The following is a 25,925-nucleotide window of genomic DNA, read 5'->3' on the forward strand; positions in this document are numbered from 1 at the left end:
AAATGAGAAACAGATCAAGTAGGAAACACGAGAGAGGAGGAAGAACAGGCGGGCGGTCATACAGAGAATTTAGCAGGAAAACGAAGAGTCCAGAAATAGTGTAACAGTAATTGCAGAGAAAGAAAAAGAGACAGATAAGGAAAGAGAGAAAAATATCTTCCACTTCTCTCTTCTTTCTTGAGAATCTATGTACATGATCTCTCTAAGCTGACCTTTGACCTGCAGTGATGGTTATTCACAGGGTTGATTCACAGTAACACTGCTTGTCAGCTGAATGACTAGAATGTAAAATAGAGAGAGAGCAGTTGGTGGGTGTCCCATAGGTGCCAGATCTTTGTGATGTGACAGGCCAGAAATAGACCTTTCTCCAATGTCAGCAATGAGAATTAAACCAGGCTCGGTCTGATGACAGGAAACTAAGGTGACACTGGAAGATTTTAACTTACGTACTAAATCAGGTATTAGAAAGGTTTGCCCGGCACAATACAACCATAATACAGAGGTTGTGGATGAACAGACCACATGTATAAAAAAGTCTCTTCAGTATAGTTTTATTTACAAAATGTTGAAGCAATCATTATGTGGTGTGGCCAAGACCATTTGTACACTGACATGCAGAAATCTTGTGGCGGGTTCGAGGTCATGAAAAATAAGGGTTAGACCGAAAAAACATAGAGTTGGTATTTTCAACACTTCATTGTGATGTGTCTCAACACTGCATAATATAGTGATTTGCTTGGTATTATTGAAAGAACTCACCATTTTCGATGGGCATGACTAACATGCTTTCTAATAAGTGTTATTATAATATAATAATGGTGTTTTGTACAAGGTAACCAATAGTAGTTCATTTAAAAGAGCCCTGAATGTATGTGAATGAACAAATGTAAAAATGATGATTTTGGGTCTATAAAGAATGCAAGACGACATTTACTTTACTGTACTTTACTGTAATAGAGTATATACAGTGTTTCCCCTTGGTTGACTGCTTTCAGGTGGCAGTGGGATTTATGAATGGAGCCTGGTTGGACACGCCTTTAGATTCTATGATTGGTGGAAAACAGTATTTTACTTCACATGTTAAATGGCAGCCTGCTTGGCCGCGCTGTGACCCAGGAGAGTTTAAACATGTAACCAAGACAAATATTCACAAAGACGTGTTTTTAATGACTGGGTATCAGCGCCGACCCCTAGTCATCTCACCCCCCAGCCCGGCTCTGTTTTGAGGGCTGGGTACCAGGTTAGCTGGCGCTCAGTGTACGAGACGCTGCACACGGTGGCCAGGATCCTCCGGAGCTGCCAGACCAGACCAAGGTTGCCCTGGAGCATTCAATACAAACGCATTGAAGTGTAAAACAAGAACAACCTAGCCTCATGAAAAAAAAAGAAAAAAATTGAACATAGCGCAGTTGTGGCAGTTACTTGCCATCCACGTATTTTGCGACAAATATTCATTGAAATTTTTAGGCTGATGACAGAACAACAGAGAACGCAAAAACAGAAACAGCATTCAATGATATGAAACATGGCAAGACTCAGTAGAAAACGACAGAATATAACATGAGATTGTAACTTAGCTGAAGTTGACGGGGATTTACATGATTATTAGGAAGTGGTCTAATCATGGGGAGGGATAGTGAATGAGAAAACTGAATGAATTAACGGGTTAGCAAATGAACAAGAAAATAAAAATTTTGGACCTCTGCTCTAATTAGTTGATGAACTTGTATCTATTGTGACATGTGACATCAAATTTGTCAATTACAAACTATTGCTAACTACCAGAGTGGCGTCGCTCATAAATGTCGATGTAGGTCACAGATTTCTTAATGCCTCTTTAACTGTCCTGAATGTTTCCATTCCATTAGATTCCTATTCCAAGCTAAGAAAAGGGATTTACATATTTGAAATTCATTAGATATTCTTGAAGCAAACTGCAAATTTTATAATCACATCAGAGAGCAATATGAATATACTCTGAAAAAGGGTCTAACTCAGCACTAATTCTCTCTTTCACATCGGTCTTTGAGAAATTCACTTTGATGTGCCACATATCTGTGGGGCATGTCCTGCAAATCAATGCACAGTTCAGTCAGAGCTTCCATCATCCCATCAAGTCCCTTTTGGGGCCAAATCCTGAAGGTATATGAGGCCTGGAAGATGTCTTTGTTCACAGCGAGCAGCAGCGGTCAGACCAGCCTCGCTCTCGAGGTACAAAAGCAGTTCAATTAATCCAAGATTATCATTTAATTGTCCTCTACCACCATTTACACTGGACATAGTTTAAATGCAAAGTGTTATGTTTTCATAATTATTCTAAAATAGGAAGCAAAAATGAATGTTTCCACTGCTTCACCATATATTATGATATAATAACAGTGTTTGAGGCTGCTTTTAAACTGAAATCTTAACATCTAATTCATTCTATATTGAATTCAAAAATAAATTAAGCTCATTAAACAATTTCCACATTTTTAAATGTCTACTTATGTTAGTCTGAACAGTGCTGAGCACACATTTCACTCTCACCAGTACTAATTATGGTTGTGACATTGGCTCTAGTAGCTGTAATGTTCTTATTACAGACAGCAGCAGCAGTTAGGACTTCATGATTGATCGAAAGAAGATCATGATCTTGATTCAGGCCTCCATGCTATGCTGTCCTCTCATTTTTATATGTGACAACCATTCTATCATGTTTGTGTTAGCTGGGAGATCCAGTGCATCCAAACAAATGTTCCTAATTTCTCCCTACGCTGCATCAACAAATGAACAAGTTTGTGTGTCGTATGCTCTGCAAGGAAAACTTCAGATGAAAATTCCACTCGCTCAAGCACTCAAACATCCACATCTGGAGCAATAAAACCATGACAGAGGCTAAGACTCACTCGCTTTAACATTGGATCAAACATTATCAGAGCAGTCTCCCTTCATAACTGGACAAAGCCTCGGTGTTTTATGGCACAGGTTACTTCTAGCTACAGGTGAGTTGTGTAGTAGTTATATTTTTATCATTTTTCAAAGACACACAGGGAAACATTTTTCAAAAGTGCTCTAACCTCTAGTAGTGACACTATCAGTTTTTCAGTTCAAGCAGAGGAGGGAATTGTTCCAAGTAAATGTGATTATTGTGACTTTATCCCGTTTTTCATGTTGGATACAGAGCAATTTCACCCAGTTATTTATTTTAGCAGGTGAACGGGTTGAATGTGCATAATTTATCATCCATAGTCGCAACAAATGGGTCAAGACACTGGACCTTTATCAGTGTAAGTCCCTTGGCTAAATGCCTAAAAAAGGAAAGTAGACTTATATTAACTGCACGATATGCAACCTGTGGTGAATTCATCAGCTCCCTGTGCAGTTTTTCTCCATTTCTGTTATGTACTTTTGTCATGCTACAGTCTTTCTATTTCACCTTATCAATGCCAAGACACAGCGGGAGAGTAAGAAGTATGATAGTGCACTGATGGGAAAGAAAGGAGAGGCAGTCAGCAAGGGACACACAAGTATTCAAAGCTTGCCTTGACCCATATACCTGCAGCCAGGAGATAGGTGAAGACACTGAATACTAATATAACTAACAGACTTACTGCTTTCCTTACAAAAACAGGAGTGTAGAAAGTTGAAGATGGCGGCTCTTGCTTTAGAAGAAGAGAGTGTGTGGGGGAATTTATTCATCCATACTTCAAATTTTAGAATTGCCAAAGCAAGATTAACATATTCTCCACAAAATGTTTTTTCCAACGTTAGACCTAAGCTTTTCCTTTCTTGCAATCTCCTTTGCTTTTTTTCTGTGTTGGTTTTTCGGGTTTAACAGCCACCAGAACGATAACACCTGCTTTGTTCTCCTTTCAGCAAGGTGAAAGTGATTACCATCTACAAAATTTAATAGATTTAAATGCTCCAGGCTTTACGGAAACGCACGACCCCTTACACACACACACACACACACACATACCTAAGGGTGACCTATAGTGTGTGCTGTAGTTGAAAGCATCCGGAGCTTTCCAACAGAGCACAGGTCTGTTCTGTTCAGCAGCCCGGCCGCTACCTCGTAAACCTGTGTGCATAAGCCTGCAGAGTGTGTGTGTGCGAGAGAGAGAGAGAGAGGGAGCGAGAGAGAGAGAGAGAGTGGGTCTCTTCATTCAGTGAAACCAGAGGGTCGCTCCCAAGCGGATAAGACTTCCAGGTCACCATTCATGCAGAAAGAAACTCTGCTCTGGGCACATTACACTCTTTCATCTTCTTCTCTTGTTTTGTTTAAATCAATGTCCACACACACTCAACACTTGCATTTTACAGACTGTGCCAAAGCTTTCTCTGTCACACACACTTTTTTTTTTTATGGGTCCTGCGTCCCTGTTTTACAGATTCCTGCTCCTCCTCCACCTTCCTCTCCCCTTCAAAAACTCTTGGAGTAAGGTTAGTTATAGTTATATATCACATTTGATTGATTCTGATTCTGATTCTGATTCTTCTCTTCAATTCTGGCTCTGGTTGAGATTTATGGTGGGTTATTAATCTAACAAATTATGTTACAATCGCAAACCACGGTTTAGACCGTCAAAAACAAAAACAACGAAAGGTATTTTGTGACTGGTTAAAATAAAGAAAAATATAAATATTTTCTATCTTGCCTGCATGTTGAATGTGCATGTTGAATATGTGCTGTTTTACGTTTGTTTCCACAGGAGTTGGACATGCAAGCATTAGCTGTTGCATTATGACCACATGTAATAACAACTGGGGACATCATGAATGAAATTATTTATAATCAGTGATTAGTGAAATGGAAAAGTGTGTTGCTTAACAAATTTCTTTTCTCATAAATTTGGAACTGGTCCGGATTCAGAACGAATGCTCGACACCAGAATTGTAATTGGTGATTGACTGTTAAACCTCCAGCTGCTTTCTGCGGGAATTGAGATTCTGGCGGCTGGTTCACTTCTGTAACCTTCAATTTTGACTTATTTTGCTTCACTTTGTCCTGTTTTGTTGAGGGATGTTTTTAAAGGTTAGCTGTAGGTTTTTAAAGGTGCTATATGTAAGAATTGGCCACCTGTCAAATTTATACTCCACACTCCAAACCAACTGGGGGCGGAATATCACCAGAATGTTGAGATGTCTGTTATGTTACGCTACGTTAGCTAGCAAACTAAATAACTAGGACTTCGACTAGAAGTCTGATAGTTGTATCAATTAAGTGCTAACATTGTGCTAACGTTTGCTTGAATAAATCTAACCCTTGGGATAGCACTCCTACTTCATCCTCTCATGCTGGACTGAGGGCAGACTGGACGCTACAGTGACTCACTATTGCCTCCTGAGGTACAAAGTGGTATTACAAGACAGGGCTAGCTGGTTAGCATGCTAACTTCAGTAGATATCTCTGCAACACAATACATAGACATGTCAAAACTGTTATTTCTTCACATTCTGTTGATAATTTTAATTAATTTCTGAATGTTTTAAACTAAAATTCTTAAAACTTACATATAGTGCCTATAATAATAATATAATTTCCTTTTCTTGTAATGTAATACTTAACCTTCATTGATTGTTAGCATGTTTTTGCCTGTATCATTTCAGAAGCTTCCAATCAGAAAGTGAAAGTATAACGGCTGCTACACATTGTTTTGGTGAAAGGGCTGAGGTTTAGATATGTGGCTGTGTGTGAGGATTTTGTACTTTTCGTCTATCCTTGCAAACATCTACACAAAGCTATTCAAAGATAAGAAAAATATGTCAAATAGCCAACAACAAAGCAGTCCATGTTAACACGTTATGTGTGTCATTACATGTGTGTTTGCAGAGGCTACAACATTTCCTGCTGTAAGTGTAAGAGCTATAAGTGCCAGATACAACACACACACACACAACTTCCAACAGCTGTTATAACAGCAGGACACTCTACCAACTGCTTTGCTGACAACAAGGCTTTAATTGTACAACAGAAAAGCCAACTGATTTCTTAGTGAGTGTAAGGAGGGAAGTGTTCGTCAAACAGCACAACTGGCCTGCCCAGTGTGTGACCTATGAACCCAAAAACATTAACACACAGCAAAATAATGCTGCCCCTTGATGAAATTTGCTGCTTTGACGCCTGTTTTGAATAGACTAGAATTTTGTGACTGTTTCATCTGCAAGCAGTGACTCCTTTTCAGTTTCACCTCCAAACAGGTTCAACATACAGACTGGAATAGTTATAGAGAAAAAGGAAGAAGAAAAGATGCAGATGCAGATTATATGGAGGAACATATGAAGCATCAGTCTGGATCTTGAAAGTCAACTGGTTCAGGTGAAGTAACACTTGCATCTAAGTTCACCTAAATTGATTGACAAAGTCATGTCTAGAGTAAATATGAGCATATGTGACTTACAGCACTAACAAACCTGTGAAAAATGATTGTCTCCAGCTGGTTGTTGATTAATATACATTTAGTGGGAGAAAAGCCTGAATGTAGGATGTCATGAATCATTGCAGTTCTATATTAGAGATGAAAGAAGAAATAGACTCTTGCTAGAATTCAATAAACCACAAACATTGCAGCTTTCTGCCAGGTTTTATCCTTTTCATCGACGTTATGTAATCTTTTGATGAGTCCTACAACAACAGGAGGGTGTTTTTAGTGTTATTAATATTAATCTGATCAATATTTACTGTCATAAATACTCACTTGGGCTAAACAGATGGTGACAAAAGGTTTGAACAGCTGTTAAAATGAATGGAAATCTGAGATGAATGGCACCATCAGTCCTGTCTGCTCCTGCATGGAGTTGACACTCATCCAGGTTGACTTTCAATGATTTAGTACTGTAGGTTGATGTTCAGTGTTTTGCTCCATGACACAGGACTGGTGGACTGAACGTTACCTGTTGCATTTGTTGAACCTGAAACCAGCAGTCTGATCTGCATATGTGGCCCAACGGAGGATGTAAATATGAGGGTCAGTGGCTCATATAAAATGGTATTGCATGTTACAGAATCACAGTGCAGGAGGGATAGAGATGTAGATACAGAAAAGCAAAGGGAAAGAAATCAAACAGGACAAGACCTGATAGTGAGATACTAAAAGTGAGAGACGGAAAGAGAAACTAGATAGCATCTGTCAGTGAACCTAAATGTGATGTGAGTTGTGAAACTAAAGAGTTTGCTCCCAGTCACTAACTGATACTAACCAAATAAAACCTCTAACTTTTACATAATGGATTGACTGGGAGAGTAAATGTCAAAGAGAGTCAAACATTAGTTTACTGTAGCTTTGTGCTGTCAGTGTATTGACTTGGATTGTTTTTTACAGCCTGGGTCATACATTCTTAGTTTTGCAATCATTTCTAGCAGTTAAACAAAGATTTTACTCAAACAAAACTTTTCAACCAATTGCATGAGGTACCAGGTTTTAAAATCCTGTTTATCCCAAATATCTGAACCTCTGATTTGGAAATGAAACTAAATTGTTTACATGTTTATTGTTTCATTTTATTTATTCGGTGTTTAACGTAAAGCCATGTTGGTTCTGTTCAATGTTTGTCACCTATTCATTCTGATAATAAATAATTGTATGTTATAAATCATAATTAACCTTCTGGTTTCTTTAGGGTTCTGTCCTAAGGAGAATACTCTTTCAAGTGTAACCTGAGCATTATTATTATTATTATTATTATTAAATATATTTTGTGATAATTATCGACATTGATCAATATAAAAAAACTTACAACATTGATAACATTTTTGGCCATATCATCCAGCCCTAGTGCAGAGCCACGTCCTGGTTCAACTTTGACCTACTGTACTCATTTGTTATGCATGCATGCACTTTGACAATCCAGTGGATGATTATAACGGATATTTCTAGTACATTCACTTTTGTTTCATCCTGCCTTTTATTTTGGGTTTCACATGGCTGGGCATGTAACCCTAGTTGCTATAATAAAAATACAAAAGTAAGAACCAGTTTAAAACATTGTCTCTAAACACTAAAAAAGGTGCAAATGTAAACTAAGGAAACTGAGTATAGTGATGGCAAAAACAATAAAGAAAAGTAGATACAAATTTCCTCTAACAAGCTCAATGAGCCAAACCTCTGACCATTCAGTGTCAAGAGCCGATCAGGCATCACAACCAACACCATGACAGAGTAGACCAGTTTCAGACAGCCTCACAGTGGCAGCTGGTGTGTGAAATAATCATCTTCATTCAGCCTATTTCACTAGCTGACCCAGAAGCCAATTTGCTTTCTCCATTAATGTTTGTTTGTGCAAACAGGTTTGAATTTATTTTTGCATTAAGTATACCATGCCCTATTCATCTCTAGCACAAGAGTAAACACATGGATGTATGTTGCTGTGTTGAAGATCCCAGGTCAGGCTACATATGACTTCTTCTCAATTTGAGTGTCTTCCTGTTTCCCTAACAGTTACACTCTTGATTGAACTTTCTTTACAAAATTGAAAAATCAAACATAATGATGTGTGGTACAAATGTATAAAGTTGGTTTATAGACTGTGACACCATAACTTGTAGCCTGTCAACCAAACACACTTCATCTTTTCATTCAAAATGGAAATGAATCATTTGAAAAAAAAAAACACTCTTTCTAGTCTGTTTCTAGGGTTTCCTCGTGGGTGACAGGAGTGACTTTAACTAAATTTAAACCTGCGCTAAGGTCGCATAACAACACAAGAAAAGACCTCTATCTTTCAGTAATTGACATGACTACGGACGTCTGGCCAGAATGAGAAAAACATTGTCCTTCTCTGATCTTGAGCCATGGGATTATTTAACAGGTTACAAAAAAATAGTGCAGCAAAGAGAAATCTAAAACCAGCCGTCAAAGGTATCTCATGACATGATGCAGAGAGCCTCTTTCTCAAATGAGTTGTAATTTGGTCCCCAAGAGGAGGAGGAGCCGAGTGCAACAGGAGGATTTGAGCGACAAGGAGAAAAGCCAATGAAGTCCCTTCCCCCGCTGTAAAGAGGCCAATCAGCAAGTCATAACTTCACTGACGCCGGCGGAGCATCTGTTTGTGGCAGATGGACCGCTAGCATCATGTGTGAGCGCGCTAACGTGAATGTATTCAAGACAGCTGTTTACGTGCAAAAAACAAACTAACCAGTGTTACACACGGCGTCATTCAGCGTGGTTTCTAGGACACACAGTAAACTCATGAAGTCGTTCAAGCAAACTTATTTACGTGGGAAACAGAGTTAGCATACCTGTATTCAGCATCAGTGTCTCTACGTGAACGTGTGTTGTCATTGTAACGAAGGACAAATGTGTTTGGCCTAATTTACAAGAGCGAATTGATTATTTGGCTCAGTGTTCTCATTTTAAACAGTAGCATTGGTGGCAGGCGCAGAAAATAGCAGAATAAAAAAGTATTTATTTCACAGTCCCCTGACCAAGAGAAGCGATACCATAAATAATAACAGCTTCAATGTAACAACCTGCTAGTTCAGTTTAGCAGCTGCTGTTTGCTACATAGTTGCAGAAAGAAAGAAAGGCGCGTCGTCAGCGGCAGCGGCACGCGCAGCAAAAGTTGCAAACGGCGCAAGAAACATTGTTTCCGCTGTGAGCTTTACAAAAGGACAACGGAGCCCTCCGACGTGACAAACAGCAACAGGACGGCACTAAACCGCTGCATTACGACAGCAAAGCTTGACACGTTCAGACTCGTAAGGGTATCAACGGTGAATTAATTAGCTAAGCGGTATGCGCTCCAAAATGGCAGTGGAAATACAAACAGTTTGAATCTGAAAGCAGACTCTTAATATGAGTGGTGGTCTATATACCGCCTTCAGGTCATTCTGGAAATAAGGACAAGCATCTAATTACACTGACTTCTAATGTAAGCCCTGTCCTGTTGCATAACATTTTAACTGACATACAGCACCTCAGCGCAAAGTGACACCAGTTCACTCACCCGTCCTCCCGTCCTGAAACGTGCAAGAAGCCGGTTAGAAACGGTGAAGCCAAATATGAGCCTCACGTCGGACCACGCCGTCTTTAACCTGCTTGTCAAACAGGTCTGCGCTGTATAATAAGTTATATGCCCTGCGGCTCGTTAACGCGTCTGCGTAAAAACACCGTTACCGCTCTCCAGCCCAGCGAAGAAAATAAATCCCCCCTCAGTTGAACGGCTTAAAGGCAAGCAGGTCGAGATGAAGGCGATCAAACTCACCTCTAACGCCTGGCTGCGCTGAGGATGTCTCCAACTGTCACCCCTTCCAGCTGGCAGCAGCGCTTTATATATCCACAGCGAGTAAAAATAGAGCGTTTCACCTCCCCGTCCTCTGCGCTGTTTACCGGACACGGTGCGTACCGACAGTGTACACTGATACAGGCTACGGTGGTGGAGACTCCTCCGCCAGCCTCCCACAACCGGAGAAGAGGTACAGACAGTCAATATGGCTGACGAACTTACCGTACTGAGGCGTGGTGAGCCGAGTCCTGCAGAGTCAGTGGCGCATCTAGAACATTATACATGGGGTGGCTAGAGGTTTTGACAGGAGGCATGGTGTGAACCAAGGGTGCCAAACTTTTTCACACCTAAAGAGACGTTTACCTCAGAGGCCTTTCTGGTAAAGGTGTTAGATCACACTTTATTTTGGATTTTTCACTGCTGATACTAAAATGACCACATAGAGAGTTTAATGTGTCAGTAAAAAGGTTTATAGAGGTGTTACTGTGCAGTAAGTGTAATACTGAAATTCTGTGTACAGGTTGCTCTTTTGGTTGGCTGAGTTTCCAGCAAATGACACAAAGCAAACAATACTTTGCCAAACATGGATTTTCTTTCCCCAACTGATAGCTACTACCTGTGCTCTATACAAAAAAATCTTATTTTGACAGTAAAACCTCTCACCCTGTAACATCTGTCTCTGAAGTCACACTGACATTAAGTCATGCCTCGTTTTGTTGGTGAGTCAAGTTATACAGGAATATAATGACGGACATGGAGCTCTGCCCATATGCAACCCGCCAGTTTTCCTCTCATTTTCACAGAGGTGATCTCTGTCTGCCCTTCACAAATCTCCACATTCATTCGCTGATCAATCAAACAACCCATCAAGATCAATTAACAATCAAAATGTATGTCAATATCAGAACAGTAAATAAAATTGTAAAAACTAAAACCACAAAGAAAAACATGGAGCTTCGTGAGGAACTTCAACTTTCTGTCTGAAAGCCCAAATATGCCTGTGTATACGACACCAAACACACAGTCAACCTGCAGGTGCTGATATGCTGCTGTTCAGCATCTGTGGACAAACATCTGAGACATGATAACTGACTGATGAACAGTGATGCATGTAAAAATCTGTCTCACAGGACACACAGCAAGCAGACATGTACAGGGTGGACATAAAAATGTGAATGTGACACCCTCATGTATTTGCATACAGTTGTTTACTTGTAATAGTTGGTTTTAGAACAGTGATTTTAATTCATCAATTGTCTCAACAAATACAATTTGTGAGCTCTGTGAACATTCCTATTGGACACTTTGACAACCTTTATACTGTATTTCTATAATTGTATATAAACCCCATGATGTTCTGCATAAAGGCTTCACACTAATCCTTATAATACTTTAATTAACTTCTAAAACTTTTGATATTCACAGTACTGAGGAACCATAATGTGCTTCTTTGCTGCCTTTGGATCTCAGAGGATGATGTAAACACTACACAGATTTAATCCTGATCATTACTGTCATGTTTCCATTTTTTAAATCTTTGAAGTAATTTATTTCATACTTTGATGTCAAAGGCTTCATTTTGAAGCACAGACCACAAACCTCTTAATAACACAGATGCTTTCCCACGCCCTGAGAGGAAAACAGTTTAAAAAATGGAATAGATAGGTCAAAGACACAACATCCGTGAATGTTTTGTCTTTGGGATTTGCATTTGAAACACAGAATTTGCATTGCAGTACCATAGATATCACGGTTCATATGACAATTTATTATACTAATAATTGTATTCACTGAAAAGTAAACAGTTATTATTATTATTATCATACCCACCTCACCTTTTCATCTCCTGATAAAGCTTTCCTTTCAACACTGCCTGTAAACCAAGGCTTTATGAAAATATCTGTGTTGTGAAACAGAGCCCATGTGGTTCAGAGGAGGAGAGATGTGTCATCTTTGAGCTGTGAGTCACTGGCATGCAGCTTGCCTCAACCTGAAGTCACAATGAGAAAAACATGCCAGAACATCAGTGATCTGTAAACTACACTTGCTGTGAACACTCAATTAGAGCCTGACTGATACCAGCTGAGCCAATACTAATATTCATATTTAAGAGCAATACAATTCAGATAACAGTCTATCAGCAGATACTCTTTTTCCCATGTTACATTACAGTATTTCTTTAAATTAATTTTTAATAATGCCCCATTTTCTTTGCACAGATCCCCCAAATCTGGAATTCTTTTATAACACAAATGCAGATTTATACAGTATATGATCAGCCAATACATGATAATGTCTGAACATTAATACTGTATACAAGTCAGGCTTGGCTAATACACTCAGTAGTGATTCTCTAATAAGCACAAATAACTCAAAAATAATCTGCGGACCTTCTTTCTGTCACCTATGTCCCTTCATGTTTATGTCAGTGTCACAAAAGTATATTCAACATTTTTCTTACTCAGAGCTGATTAAATTTATTTGACAATATGACAATATATATTCACATTTGCAGGTCACAACATGCAGCCTTGTAGTATGCAGCCCCTGAAGTGACATATCACACATTTCATCATTAATCTGTCATTTTGCTCACACTGTACACTCACACTGCTCCCAATATTTAGGGTGCATTTAAGTATGTCCACATTTTTGAATATTAGTGCCAAATACAGACTACAGCAGTTAAAAGTGTTGTGTGGTACTGCACTGATACATTGGGCGCCAACTGCTTCATCGCAAGGATAAAGAGAAAGCAGTCCGTTGAAAATAGAGGCCAGATTAATGACAGGTCTCTAGGGAGGCTGATTCATCAGTTTGCATCTCTGGCCTATTTTAATATCTCTGACATAAATGTGACACATTGTGAGGAAAATGAAAATGGTGCACAGTGAAAATGTGAAATAGATAAACTAGATGATTAAATGTCTTTCGCTTTCTTCCTTCTCTGTTATTACTGCGCTATTGCTCTAAAACATGCTACATCATGCAGCTTATTAAAAAACATGAAAATCATTGTATTCTGACAGGGAGGAGACAGCCAAGGAAAAAGATAGAGCAGAGCACTTAATTGTTAGGATTCATATTTTGTAAATCCATTCAACCTTACAAAAGCTGAGGTTAATGACATCGACAGTCAAAGCACTGAACATCTATTCATCTCATTAATGGAGAGTTCTCTCTGAGAAAACTTCAGCTCAATGCCTTTCACATCTTCATATTATTCTCATTCCTCCCACATTTGGTTTCTTGCCTTTCTCGCCTCTTCAAAGTCACATCCTTTCACTTTCAATCACCAGTGTGTTTTAGTCAGCAGTTTGGGGAAGTAATGTAGTACATTCAGTGGGATTACAGAAGTAGTGATGGTACAGTGATCTTAAAATTACATGGGTGCTGGTTGTTGCATAGGAAACAATTCTTTGTTGTGCAACATTGACACCTTGTGGCCACTTATTGACCTGACAGCAGTTTGTTTGTCTCCAGGGCAACATGAGATACAGAGGCACTGCAGCAAAAGCCTTGCTCTTAACCAGGATGAGGTTACTCTGTATACTGATTTGGGATCAGATGTGTTATTTTCAATAATTGTAATGCCCAACACAGACAAAATGGAAAGACTCTTTCATAATTTCATGATTTATTGTATGCGTACAGGAGGACAAAGACCCTCTGCGGAGCCAAATCATTTAGGAGTGTGAACATTTTCTTCCAAAGCAAAATTCCATATTTCTTCCTCCTAAAGGATTGCATAATTGCAGTGATGAGTGCAGACTGTTTAGGGTAAAAATGAAAAAGCAACAACCTTTTCATTGGAGTTTTCCATCTGAGGGCTTTACAGCTATGTTGGTAGATTAAGGCAGATGTGCATATTTGAGTCAGTCTTTATTGATACTGATAATTTTGTCTTTTTTTAAACATTGGTCATTGGAAATATGAATAAAGATTGTAATCATGCAGCCACTTGAGGTTTTAGATCGGCACTTTCCTTTCCCATGACCACAGCATCAGGCCCTGTCCATTATTTTTAAAGCTTTGAGTGAGATCATTCCTGCCTCCAGAGCAGTCAAATTGAAACTGTAATCTACAAAACATGAGTAAACGTAGAGAAAGTTTACTGAAAGCAACTAGATGTTGTGAAGTGAAGAACATCAAATGGTGAAGTGTATATTGTCCTACACTCTGGGCTTTCCTGTATTGTCTTATAGTTGGACTTTGGTCATTTTGGATAAAGCTTTACCATTAGTGACTGTTAAAATGAATGCTCCAACTCCTTTATGAATGTATCACTTGAATTATTTACAATGTTCAATAATCTGACACATATGCCTTTAAAAACCTGGAGGACACTCACATCTGGAATTGCCAAAACAGAACTCCACGCTTATAATTGTGAGTGTATTGCATGTGTGTGCATGAAAAAAGTCTTTGAGCTGTCCTGTGTTATTAGTAATTGCACAGAGACAGTTACTTCACACTGACCTTCAAACTGTGGTTCAGGCTTGTCTTCCCGTGTGATGATTACTGTTGTCAGTCTGCAGGTCTTTATCTTCCTGGAGGAAATATCAGGGCAAGACCTGCAGGTACTCACTCACCTCCCCTCTGTGTTCAGAAACATTGTTACAAAAGAGCCTGTTCACATTATGCTCAACCTTTATTTAACTTCCACTGAGATTAGAAAAGACTTTTTCAGAGCACATTTGGCCAACCAACAGAGTAGCATCACAACATGCATGCAGGTCCCCAACAACCAACAAAAGCTGAAGCAGGGCTGAAGAGTATAATAAACCAACCTCACCTCCTCAAATGCAGTGGCAGAGACAATAACACAGTATAGATGTTCAATTAAGCACTTAAGATACATATTCTATATGTTTAAAAAGATGAAGGTTCTGTTTTGGTTGTAGCAGATTGACCTTCTACTGAAGAGCACATATTTGATCTTGTGTAATTTAGAACAAAGCTACAATTTATAGTTATTTAATATGCTGTATAGATAATGGTGCAGAAATGGTTAGTCAAATAATTGATTAGTTGACTGACAGAAAATTAATCGACAACAATTTTGTCAATGGATTCATCATCCAAGTCATTTATTAAGGGAAAAAACTAATAGTTCCTGAGTTAGTGGTTCTCTAATTTTAGGGATTTATATCATTAAGAAATGTAATATCTTGAGTCTTCAGACAAAACAAGCGATTTGAAAATGAAAACTCTGGCCTCTTAATGGTAATTTTCACTTTTTTGTCATTTTATATCCAACAATTAATTGTAAAAAAAAAAAAAAAAAAAACAATAATAATAATAAGAAGAAAAGTCATAAGTCACAGCCTTAATAGATCATACAACAAACATTTGTAAAACAAACTTTGCAGAATTTGCATATACAGCATGTGAACTATTTTATCTTGAGTCATTTTTTCTGCCAACTCATGGTTAGTTCCTCATATTTTACAGTGCAACCTGTTCATTGATGCTCACTGAGGTTGAACCTGTTGACATTGTTGTGTTGGTTTTGATGTCATGTGGTTTAGACAAAGGCTGTTCTTCATAAACAGTATATTAACCTCAACAGTAAAACTATTTCCTACTTTTATTATTTTATTTTTTTATTTCTATAAGTGAAATTTATGTGAATTTGTACAGAACAAACAATACTGGTCAAACTGTGTCCAAACTTTTGACTGGTACTGTAGTTGAGATTTTATTTTGGACCATTTAATTCCTTTTGTCCCAACTAGTCACAGGCTAAACATTGGATTTTGACACTCTGTGGAGTCCTTTATGAATGGCCCAGGACAAGGAGAACCAGGCAAAATGCAGTGGATGATCCTGTGTGCCTCAAACATGATGTGTATCTGTGTATGCTTATAGGTCATTGAAGCACGTGAGGTCATTGAAACATTATTATGTGCAAAAGAGAAAAGCTGAAAATTACTGTGGGATAAAATTTAATACCACATTGCATTTCCCTTTTGAGTCATAGCAACAGACATTTCAGAGGGGGACGCTGGTTAAAAATCTGACTGGCCTCATGAGGGCAGCAAAACCTCACTCACTGTTATATAAACCACTCTGGATCCCTTTGTCTTCTGAACTGTTAAGCAAACAGTGCTGAACAGTTTAATCTTGATGTTTGCATGTGCCATTCTTTATCTATTGATCCCCTCGAAGTTTAAATCAAGGTTTATCTTGTTTGATCAGAGAGTCAACACACATGCAGTTCCCATTATGTTCTCATTATGAGTTACTTTGCAGTACAGTACAGCTGACAATAGCCAGCGTGTTTGCACATGGAGGTGGTTTGACAGTGTAGCGAGACTGAATGTTCTCTGACCGCGATTGAACTCTCTGGCATTTATACAACAAATATAGTTACAGCAGAGTAACTGTGAATGATTTATAGAACAGCTTTATTAACTTCTCCTCACCTCAGAACACCCGTAGATACTCCCGTCCATCCATTGTATGGAACTATGTCAAACTATGCTTATAACAAATCTCTATATATGTGCTGACAACAGATGTCAGCCTGACATCTGTTGTCAGCACATATATAGAGATATATACATTTCTGTCTTTGGTAACTTCAACTTTACTAGATCTACATGTCAGTCTGTTGATTACTTTGACAACCGAGAACTTGATTCATTGATTTGCTGTATGTGACCTTTCAGGCATGCTATCAGCTGTTTTCTTGCTGCCCTGCTGCAACTATACAACTAAAACTTATAACACAATTTAATAGGTTTCACTTTTCTTCATATGTTTATGTCTTAATTTGGAATTGAAGAGATGTTGAACAGGTTGACATCAAGTGTATCAGATGTTATCAGGTTACTGATAATTACTGCAAAATCAGAGTGGTTATGGCACTCTTGTCTTTAGCTATCATTGTTTATGCTCATTTTTTTCTATTTATTCCAAATAAACTGCAAATGTCGAACATATAACTGTGTGGCAGGAAGAAGCAGAAACGTTGGAAAAGTGATGAGAGTTGTTCTTCTGACTGAGTAGCATTTCCTAAAAATGACAGTTCCCAGCTGTTTAAAGGAAATTACTAAGCTTTTTTTTTTTTAATTATGGTTTTGGGGTTTTCATGGGTTTTCTTTACAAAAGGAAATATGTAGAATAACACCAGGCTTATCCTTTAACTGGATATAGGTTAGATCATTGTTGCCTTACTTATGAAAACATGTTGTTAGTGTTTATGTATATAAATCAAACAACTTAAACACAAGTAACATAACAATATATGTCTCCTTTAATTCAGTTCCTACAGCGAACTCTCACACCCCCACACCCCCACCGCCCATTCCCAAAACCAAAGCACAACACAAATACATTAATTACAGAAAAAAAAAATTCAATCTTGATATTTAAATGCACAGAAAAAAGACCTCAACATAAAATTCCCCACACCCTAATCAGTGCTTATGAAATGCACTTGAAATACATTTCAATCAGGAGAGACAAGTGAATAAAGCTAAAAGAATTGTTTATTATACAGATGATATTGATGATTAAGTGTTGTCACATGTCTTTGGCACTAAGACTCTACAGGGAGATAAATCAAGGGACATCAGTCCTGAGCAGCAGCAGGATAAATCCCCCCATGGAGTCCAGACACTGGTGGTGGTGGTGGCTGACAACTTCTGCTCAAACTGGTAAGGGTGATGAGGTTGATGAATCTGTGAAGACTGGACAGTGATGGGGAGGTTTTGGGGCATGTGTAACAGCAGAATGAAAGCACTAAGGCAGAGAGGGAGAAAACATTTAAAAAGACAGCTGCAAGATGATAGGCTGACAATGAAGGTGTCTCACCGTTCTATTGGTCAGATGTGGACAGCTGATGAGAACAGCTGACATCTTAATTGACACCCAGGGGAATGACAGCAAGGATGAATTATGAATGAGCATGCATGAGGGATGGGAATGACAGATATAGAGAAATAAAACTGAGCATACAAAAGATAGTCTTCCTGACTGAACTTTCACTAAAGCTCCATTTAGTGTAAGTGAAGGTACAAAACTGCTTTGCTTATTAGCCAGAGACAGCATACCTTGTCAAAGTTATTTCCTGTATTCATCACCTTACAACCTCATAACTCCAGGTCTGGCATTTATAATATTTCAGTCGCTGGCTCTTGTAAACCTTTATGCTGCTTAATTCTCCTCGACTAAATATTTTATAGGTACAAGTTTAACTCTCATCTGATATCTACTGCTCCATATATCATCTGGACACGGTTCATCTTGTAAATGTCAGTTACGTGAGCTTTGTTTGGGTGTCTAGAACTGGAAACCAGACCAACACACGCATGGACAGTCAACACAGAATTCGACTTTGCCTTCAAGGTGACGTGATGTTTTCAGCAGCATAAGAAGAAACAGGGAAATCTGCCAGCAGTGCTTCTGAGTGCCAAATAAAATGTTATTCAGGTGGAATAATGTGCTGCTGGCTGGAAAAGTGCTGGATAAATCTAATTATGGTTCTAATTCTGATGATAATGTAATTGTAATTCTCATTATTATTTGTCTAGACAGGGTCAGAAATGGAAGTGGCCTGAAAAAACGTAGGTGTTTAGATCCCCGTGCTGCTCAGTGGTCAACATATTATGTGGGATGGTGGAATCAATTAAAAAGAAAAAAATACTACAAACCCCAGAGTTTTGGTTTCATGTGTTGAAGTCATGATAGCGTACATGCCCTCAGCTCAAAATAATGCTGTGAATGTATTTTAGTTCATTCTGTTCAAAACATTGAGAAATGCAGTGTGTCTTTCCAGAGATGATGTTACAATCCACAGACCTCGCTGTCAACAGTTTTAATGGGGTGTTTCCTCCGTAGAAAGTAGTTCCTGTGAAAACTATTTGCAGTTGACTGTCTTGGGTTTTAAACTATTTTTTGTTTCCAAGTTTCATCTCTGAATCCCCCACTTTTTTTTTTTTTTTTTTTTTTGTGGTAAAAGAGACAACATGTGATTCTTCTACTTGACCTTACCGAACTGTGTGTAAGATATAAAAACCCATTACCATTTATTCAGTTTCACTCATGTCACACACAGACTTCCTTGGTCTTGCTTTACATTGACGAATAGAGATGAGATTGTGTAATTTCACTGACCATTCAGTCACTGATGTGTTACTTCCTGGAAAAGCTGATGCAATGGCACCTGCTCGCCTTTGTAAATGTATCTTTCCAGTATTTTCCTGCCATCAGTAATTCGACATAATTCAGATTTAGAAATATCCAATCAGTCTAATTATTTGGTAGAAAATTATATGCTCAACAATACTAAAATAAATAAATAAATGGTGTAAATAAACAGCAAATTTCATTGTTAAAGGGCTTTGCATTAGATTGTTTGTGCATTGTTTTTTTTTCCATATTAGGCATTGTAGGATTATTGTCACAGTTTTTCTCAGAAGATTCACTTTCACATGCAGCCCAATCAGTCACAGCGACACGTGGCACGTGTCGCCAGCAGCCCAGGACCCTCAGTGTTTCCATGGCTTTATATGGTGGAATCACAACATCAAGGAGGCCAGGAACAGACGACTGAAGGGAGGAGGGGGGCGGGCCGAGGGAATGAAGACAAGATGTGAAATGAGAATGACATGGAAATTCAAAGTGACAAGAAGCAGACGAGGAGGAGAAAAACATGGAGCAGGAGAGTGAGCGAGAGAGAGAACGGCAGAAGAAAAGTGATTCCGGGAGGGAAAGAAGAGAGACTCATTAAACTTTTTGAGTTATGTATCCCAGACATATCCTATACCTTCTCTGTTATATGAAAGGATTGACAGACCACATCGTCTTAAGATAATTCTAGTGTATCACAACTTACGTTTGTAGATTTAGACATCATCTCTGTCAGTTGTGATAACACAAAAGTAACAAGATCTGGGAACACTGCTAGGTCACTAAAAAGAAGTTCAAAGAGGCAAAAAAAAACACCAGCAGATAGTCAGGTTGTGAACAGGTTATCTAAAGTTGTGCACAGACAACTCTGGTAAGGACAGCAGGTCAAACCAGGAAGTCAGTCTGTAAGCTATGGTGGATGATTACAACAGACAGTTTAGCAATCATTCTACTTGTCTGTTTTCTCTTCCAAATAACTCTGAGTAAGCTGAGGGTTGGTTTGAAACATGTCTGGTTATGTTCTTGCTCACTGGGACTTTTTTGTAGCAATGTTGCTGTTGTGGGTATGATGTTATCATTACTTAAGAAGTTTTGTTAATTTCAGTGCATCATGACTCTTTCACAAACACTGAATAGTTTCAATTTGCAGGCGTGAAATGTCAGTTTTAAAGCTGAATATTAAGCGCTGTTCAGTTTTAAAATATTATTGGCCTTCAAAAACATGTTCACTGTTGATGTTACCAAGGTCATCTGCTTGTCATGTCCTCATCCTGTGCTCTCCCTCACTGTCCTGCTGCTCTGGCCTATTTTGGTATTAGGATGATAACATCTTCTTTCCTTGGAATCTTCAGGCAGAGACAGAGGAAGAGAGGGGACCTTGTGTCCAAAGTCAAAGTCAGCACTTTGTTTGAACTCATCCTGTGAATGTGCGTGAGTGTGTGTTCATGCACATTAGAAAGACTCAGAAATAGAATCTAGATAGAATATCATACCACTCTGATGCAGGTCACTAACGCATCTAACGTATAATCTATGACCAAACATCCGTTTGAAACAGTGTAGCTCTTTAAATGTGAATTTGTCATGACAATAAGTCATGATGTGAACATTTTCATCTAATTTCAGCTGACATTTAACTTTGTGAAACTTTGTGTGTGTAATTCTTTTAGCAACAGCTGATTGTGGAAGGTAATAGCACAACAATTTAAAAATGTTTAGAGACTGTTTACCGCAACACTCAGAGTGGAAAAGGGAATTTACCGCACTTAAATGTCAATTGTGATTAAGAAGTTGTAGATGATCCAATTTCAAACTGTTGTTGTTAGGAACTATTCTGGTAGTTACTGTGCAAAGGAATACTCACGCTCACAGTATGAAGATGTAAACAGTCTGGATGTACACAGCTTAGACGATAGTATTCCAGTAAACATAAAAGATACTGTGGACATGAGTTCAGACTGCCAGTAAACTCTAGTAGAAACGTGACTGCAGACATGAAAAAAAAGTATTTTTGTTTAGAGTTGTTTAATAATGGTATCATGGTTGTAAACATTTGTGAAGGAAGCTGAGATTGTCAAAGTCTGGTCACATTGTTTATGATGTCTGGTTTACATTTTCTCACAATCCCTTCAGTCACACACTCAGACATCCTTGAAACTTGATTTTCATTCTAAAATTAGTTTTTAACCATTAAAAAACAATAACACAACATCGCATGAGGCGAAAAGTTGCATCCTTCTACTGAAAAGCTGAAACTGCAGTACACTTTGTCTAAAAAAGCCATGAATTTCATCTCCTCTGAGACTGATTATAAATATTTCATGTGAACAGGTAAAATGTGTTGTATGAGAGAGCTCATCACACTGCAGCAAATAGAGACACAAAAGACACCTGCTAGACATCAGATGCTCCACAGTGCTCCAAATACAAAAATAACACACACTGCAAGTTTTACACAACAACAAGAATTTTCCAGGGGACAGTAAAACTGTTGGTTACCTGAAAAACGTTTGACTAATAGCATCCACAGTCAAATGTCACCGGTGTTCTCTTGGTTTCCTGGTTGAAGTAAAGTCCTCAGGCTGCTCTGGCAGAAATGAGCAAAAAGGTCAAGTATGAGCTTTTCCAAAATTGTCAGGAATAAACAGAACCCATGCAGTGTGCGAAGGCTAATGCTTTTTTTCATTGGTGACCTTTCATTGCTCTCCAGGCGACCCCGCTATTGCTTCATTGCTCAGGCTTTTGATAAGAGGGTTTGGTATTTGAATGTCAGGTCTATATTTGACTCAGCAACCGTATAGACCCTGCAGACCTTTATGTTTGCAGGATCTATTGTGTGTTTGCATTTTTTGTTCACAGGTAGACAAACCTAGAAATCAGGGCTTGCTGCTAAGTGTGTATGTGTCTCCAGGTCTGCCCACACACACACATATGAATCCATGCTCTCTGGCTCGTGTGTATACCTGCTTATATGTATTTAAATGAAAATCAAATGAAAACAATTAGTGTGGGACACTTGGAAACGCCTCTTTCCTTCCAAGAACTACATTTGTTCAGCTGTTAAATTTACTCATTTTACTCAGCTTCACTGATTTCCTGTCTGGCTCTGATCTCACTACCTCACTGAAGCAAACAGGTGCACAACAAGATTTGTTAATTACAACATTTACATTTGTTTTCCTTTTCCTGCTCCTCATTGCTTCATCACTAAAAGCTTCAGAAGTGAGAAGTCCATTTTCAAAATGAATTGTTCTAAATCAATCTTCATTTTGAAGTCTAAAATGAAGAGTATCCAGTTAGTAGCAATTTTATTTTGTCATCATACGACAAAAATGTGCTTTCTAGTCAATGTCGAGGGAAAAAAAGTCCTGAATTGATTCTACTTTCTCTCAAACGAGAGTTCTACCAGAGTTCAGCATTCAACCTCTCTCAACCCGTCCTCTCAGCCCTGCCAGAACTCAACGCTTTGATGCTTTTAACAAAACCAAGCGTCCTTTTTGAACTTGACAGCTCTTTCACTCAATGTCTTCCTTTCCATCCGCTTTTCCAAGTCATTCTTCTTTTTCTTTCACTCTCTTTATCCTTTAGGTCTCTCCTCCTCCTCTCTGTTTTTTTTTTCTTTTTGCTTGTTTCAAATTATCCTCAATTTGTATCAAAAAGATCCTCCTCTCCTCTGCTTTATCCCCAAAGAAAACAGATGCCACTATTAATTCTAATTATTTGTGTCCCCTCCCTTATTTCATGGAAAGCTGAATTTGTCATTTTCCCTTCAGCCATCATCGTCTGATGTCTCTGTTCAATAGCACAGCATCCAATTTTATGTCACAAGGGAGCAGCAGGTGATACATACAGCATGTGTTTGTGTGAGATCCAAGATGGCAGATATTTAACAGGGAGTGATGCCATCAGAGGAGCCTCATCTGGTCTCTCACAGCAGCACGCGAGCTGGGCAAAAAAAAACGAACCATGGGGAGTTACATTCCTGCCTCAGGCCAAGGTGATTTGCATCACTGGAACATCAACTTGTGTTCGCAACTGACCTCTGATACTGACTGGCTGCATGCGTGTCTAGGCACAACCTGCCAGGGGATTTCTCGGCTAAATGCTCTTGGCTCTATCCTCTGAGGTTTTCAGAGGAAATAGCCGCAATCAGTCACACTACACAGACTTTCTAAGCTTTCCGAAGCCTCAGGATCTGGAAATATGAACACATTTACATTCCTGTGCTCCTCGTGGCTCCTGATTACAATGTTTACCTGGTTGTCTACTGGTGGGACTCGTCCTACTGCTGCTGTTTGGTGTGTGGACAGTGTAAAACCTTCATTGTGGCATTTAGCTAAATATCTTTATTCACACTGAATCAAATGACTTCTTGTGATGTAAAAGGTTGTCTTTCTGAAGGAAATTAATTTAATTAAACAGACAATGGTCAATTTTTAAACATATGTAATGATGGATATTGGAAATTATTTGATAATGTCCGATCAAATCAGTCAACACCAAAGCTTGTAATAACCAACAGTTTTTGCTACACAGATTTGGCCACATTAAGTAGATTGGAGAGAAATGGTTGGTGGAATTTAAATGCTCCCCTCATTCTACTATCCATCTCTTCCTGCTGCCAAAACGGATGCTTTGTTGACCGTCACCACATTCAGAGTGGATTTGTCTCATTTTGTCAGATGATTGGAGGAAGTTGTGGGAGGAATGTTGGGTTTGTCAGACCAAACAGGGAGTGCTCTGGTCAGGAAAGTGGGTGGCTTGGTTTCTGGATGACCTTTCTACACGCATTTCTCTCCTACTTGATTCTTGCTTCCCAAGCAGTGCAAAGTCTATGAACCAAAAGCAACACATTTAAAGTCTTCCCAAGTCTGTCACACATAGTTTCTTTGCAACACTGAGCTCCCAGGGTTGTTGTTGTAGGAGTGGCAGTATACTGCAGATGATTCACTTTGTTTTGTTTTTTACTTAAGTAAAAGTATAAAAGTATTACCTGATTCATTTACTTAAAGTATGAAAGTAAAAGTGCTTGTTTTGCGGAAAATTGGACTGAGTCAGTGCCTAAGCAGCATTTTATTGCTGCAGCTGCTGGAGGTGGAGCCAGTTTGAACTGCTTTGAGACGGTCATGAGATAAATCTGAGGGGTGTTGAGACGATAGACTGGGTAGGAAAGAAGAAAAAGTTCTGCCACATAAAATTGAATTTGGATGAATTTTTCAGAAGTTTTCTTTAATCTTTGCATTTTTGTGAAATATTGGAGAGTTTAACGTCTTTGGACCAGTTAAAACAGTTATTTATTTGAAACAATGTGAGGAGAAAAGTCTCTTTGTTGCAAACAACTCAAAGACATCTGAAACATGACAAAAAGATACAAATACACACTGATTTCTTCTGTAAGGGGCCACAAGCCAAAAAGTTTGCGAACCACTGGTTTAATCTTTACCAGTATGTTGTAATTTATAAACTCATTGTTCTTATTGATAAAATTTACAGAATGAAGTCGACAAGACGCCATAAAAACAGCAAACACAACAAAACAAAAATTCTCAAGACAGAACAGAAGCCATGCAGAGCAACAAGGAAACAGCAAAACATCAATACAGCAACAACAAACACTGTTTTGGCATATAAAGCTATGCAAGCAACATGAAGAACAGCCAAGCAATACTGACCACAACAATTAACAGTAGACATAAATAAAATACAATAATCATTATGTTGATCATGATAAAATGTTGAAAGATACAGTTACAGGTTAGTAAAATGGTAATATACCCCTAACACACAAGCCATGCAACACAGACTTGTAAGACACAACTATAGAAAAACATACCAGATTGTTAATAAAATATCAGTAGATATTCCATACATACCCAAGCCAAGGAGACCAAGAACTTTTTGAGGAACTCAGGAACTTAACGTTTCACCTGGAAGAACTGGGAGCTAAATCTAGTTCCTGTATGATAGTTGCAGGTGTGAGAAAAGTCCCTGCTCCAGTGGCCGTACTCTTTAATGGTTCAGGGCATATTGGGGCAGAGTTTGAAGGGCTGAACATCGCTGATGGATCAAAGACAGACACCATGACAACTACAACCTTATGTAGAGCTTCATTCAAGAAACAAGGAACTTCTGGACTGGGTGGCTCCAGTACTATTACTATTAGGACGAGGGATTAATGTTTAAACATTAAAAACAAAGTTAGGCTTTGTTATTTCCTTCCAGACTAGAAAAAAAAAGAATGAGGTATGAAAAGAGTGTGTGTGCAAGTGAGCTGGGAGCAGAGAGAGAGAGAGAGAGAGAGAGGTAATGAGAGAGGAAATAAACATGTATTTGCTGATACTGTAGTTTCATTGCAGTTATGTTCTAAGCAGAAATAAATAACCGTCAAACACTCAGCAGATTCTGAGTCTGCTGTGGAGAGAAGTCTCCTTTTCCAACTGTGCATGTTTTTATTCGTTCATTTACACCAAACTCAAACATCAGGGTCATTCAACAGTAAATACAAAGAACAACATGATGACTCAGTGTTGTTTTTAAAAAAGGGACTTTTAGTTTAGTTACTGGGTTTAAATCCTGTTGTT

The 25,925-nt window shown here is 38.6% G+C and overlaps 1 protein-coding gene and 1 long non-coding RNA gene across 4 annotated transcripts in view; one reads left to right on the forward strand and one right to left on the reverse strand.

The window, feature by feature from the left end:
- Positions 1-10,449, reverse strand: part of LOC122992015 (radixin) — a 46,090-nt gene extending 35,641 nt beyond the window's left edge. The window contains exon 1 of one of the 3 annotated variants that reach the window (XM_044365539.1): positions 10,429-10,449. The gene's annotated coding sequence lies outside the window, so the exon portion shown is untranslated. Of the gene's footprint in view, positions 1-9,927; positions 10,028-10,185; positions 10,409-10,428 lie in introns of those variants that run through there. The other 2 variants (XM_044365537.1, XM_044365538.1) reach the window with 2 other exon arrangements.
- On the forward strand, positions 9,773-25,547 carry LOC122992016. Its single transcript, XR_006405962.1, has 3 exons — positions 9,773-9,783; positions 25,093-25,098; positions 25,147-25,547. It is a non-coding gene; the product is annotated as an uncharacterized LOC122992016 (long non-coding RNA).
- Positions 25,548-25,925: the final 378 nt, after the last annotated feature.

Source organism: Thunnus albacares, chromosome 11 (assembly GCF_914725855.1).
Source record: "Thunnus albacares chromosome 11, fThuAlb1.1, whole genome shotgun sequence".
In the NCBI taxonomy this organism is placed as follows: Eukaryota; Metazoa; Chordata; class Actinopteri; order Scombriformes; family Scombridae; genus Thunnus; species Thunnus albacares.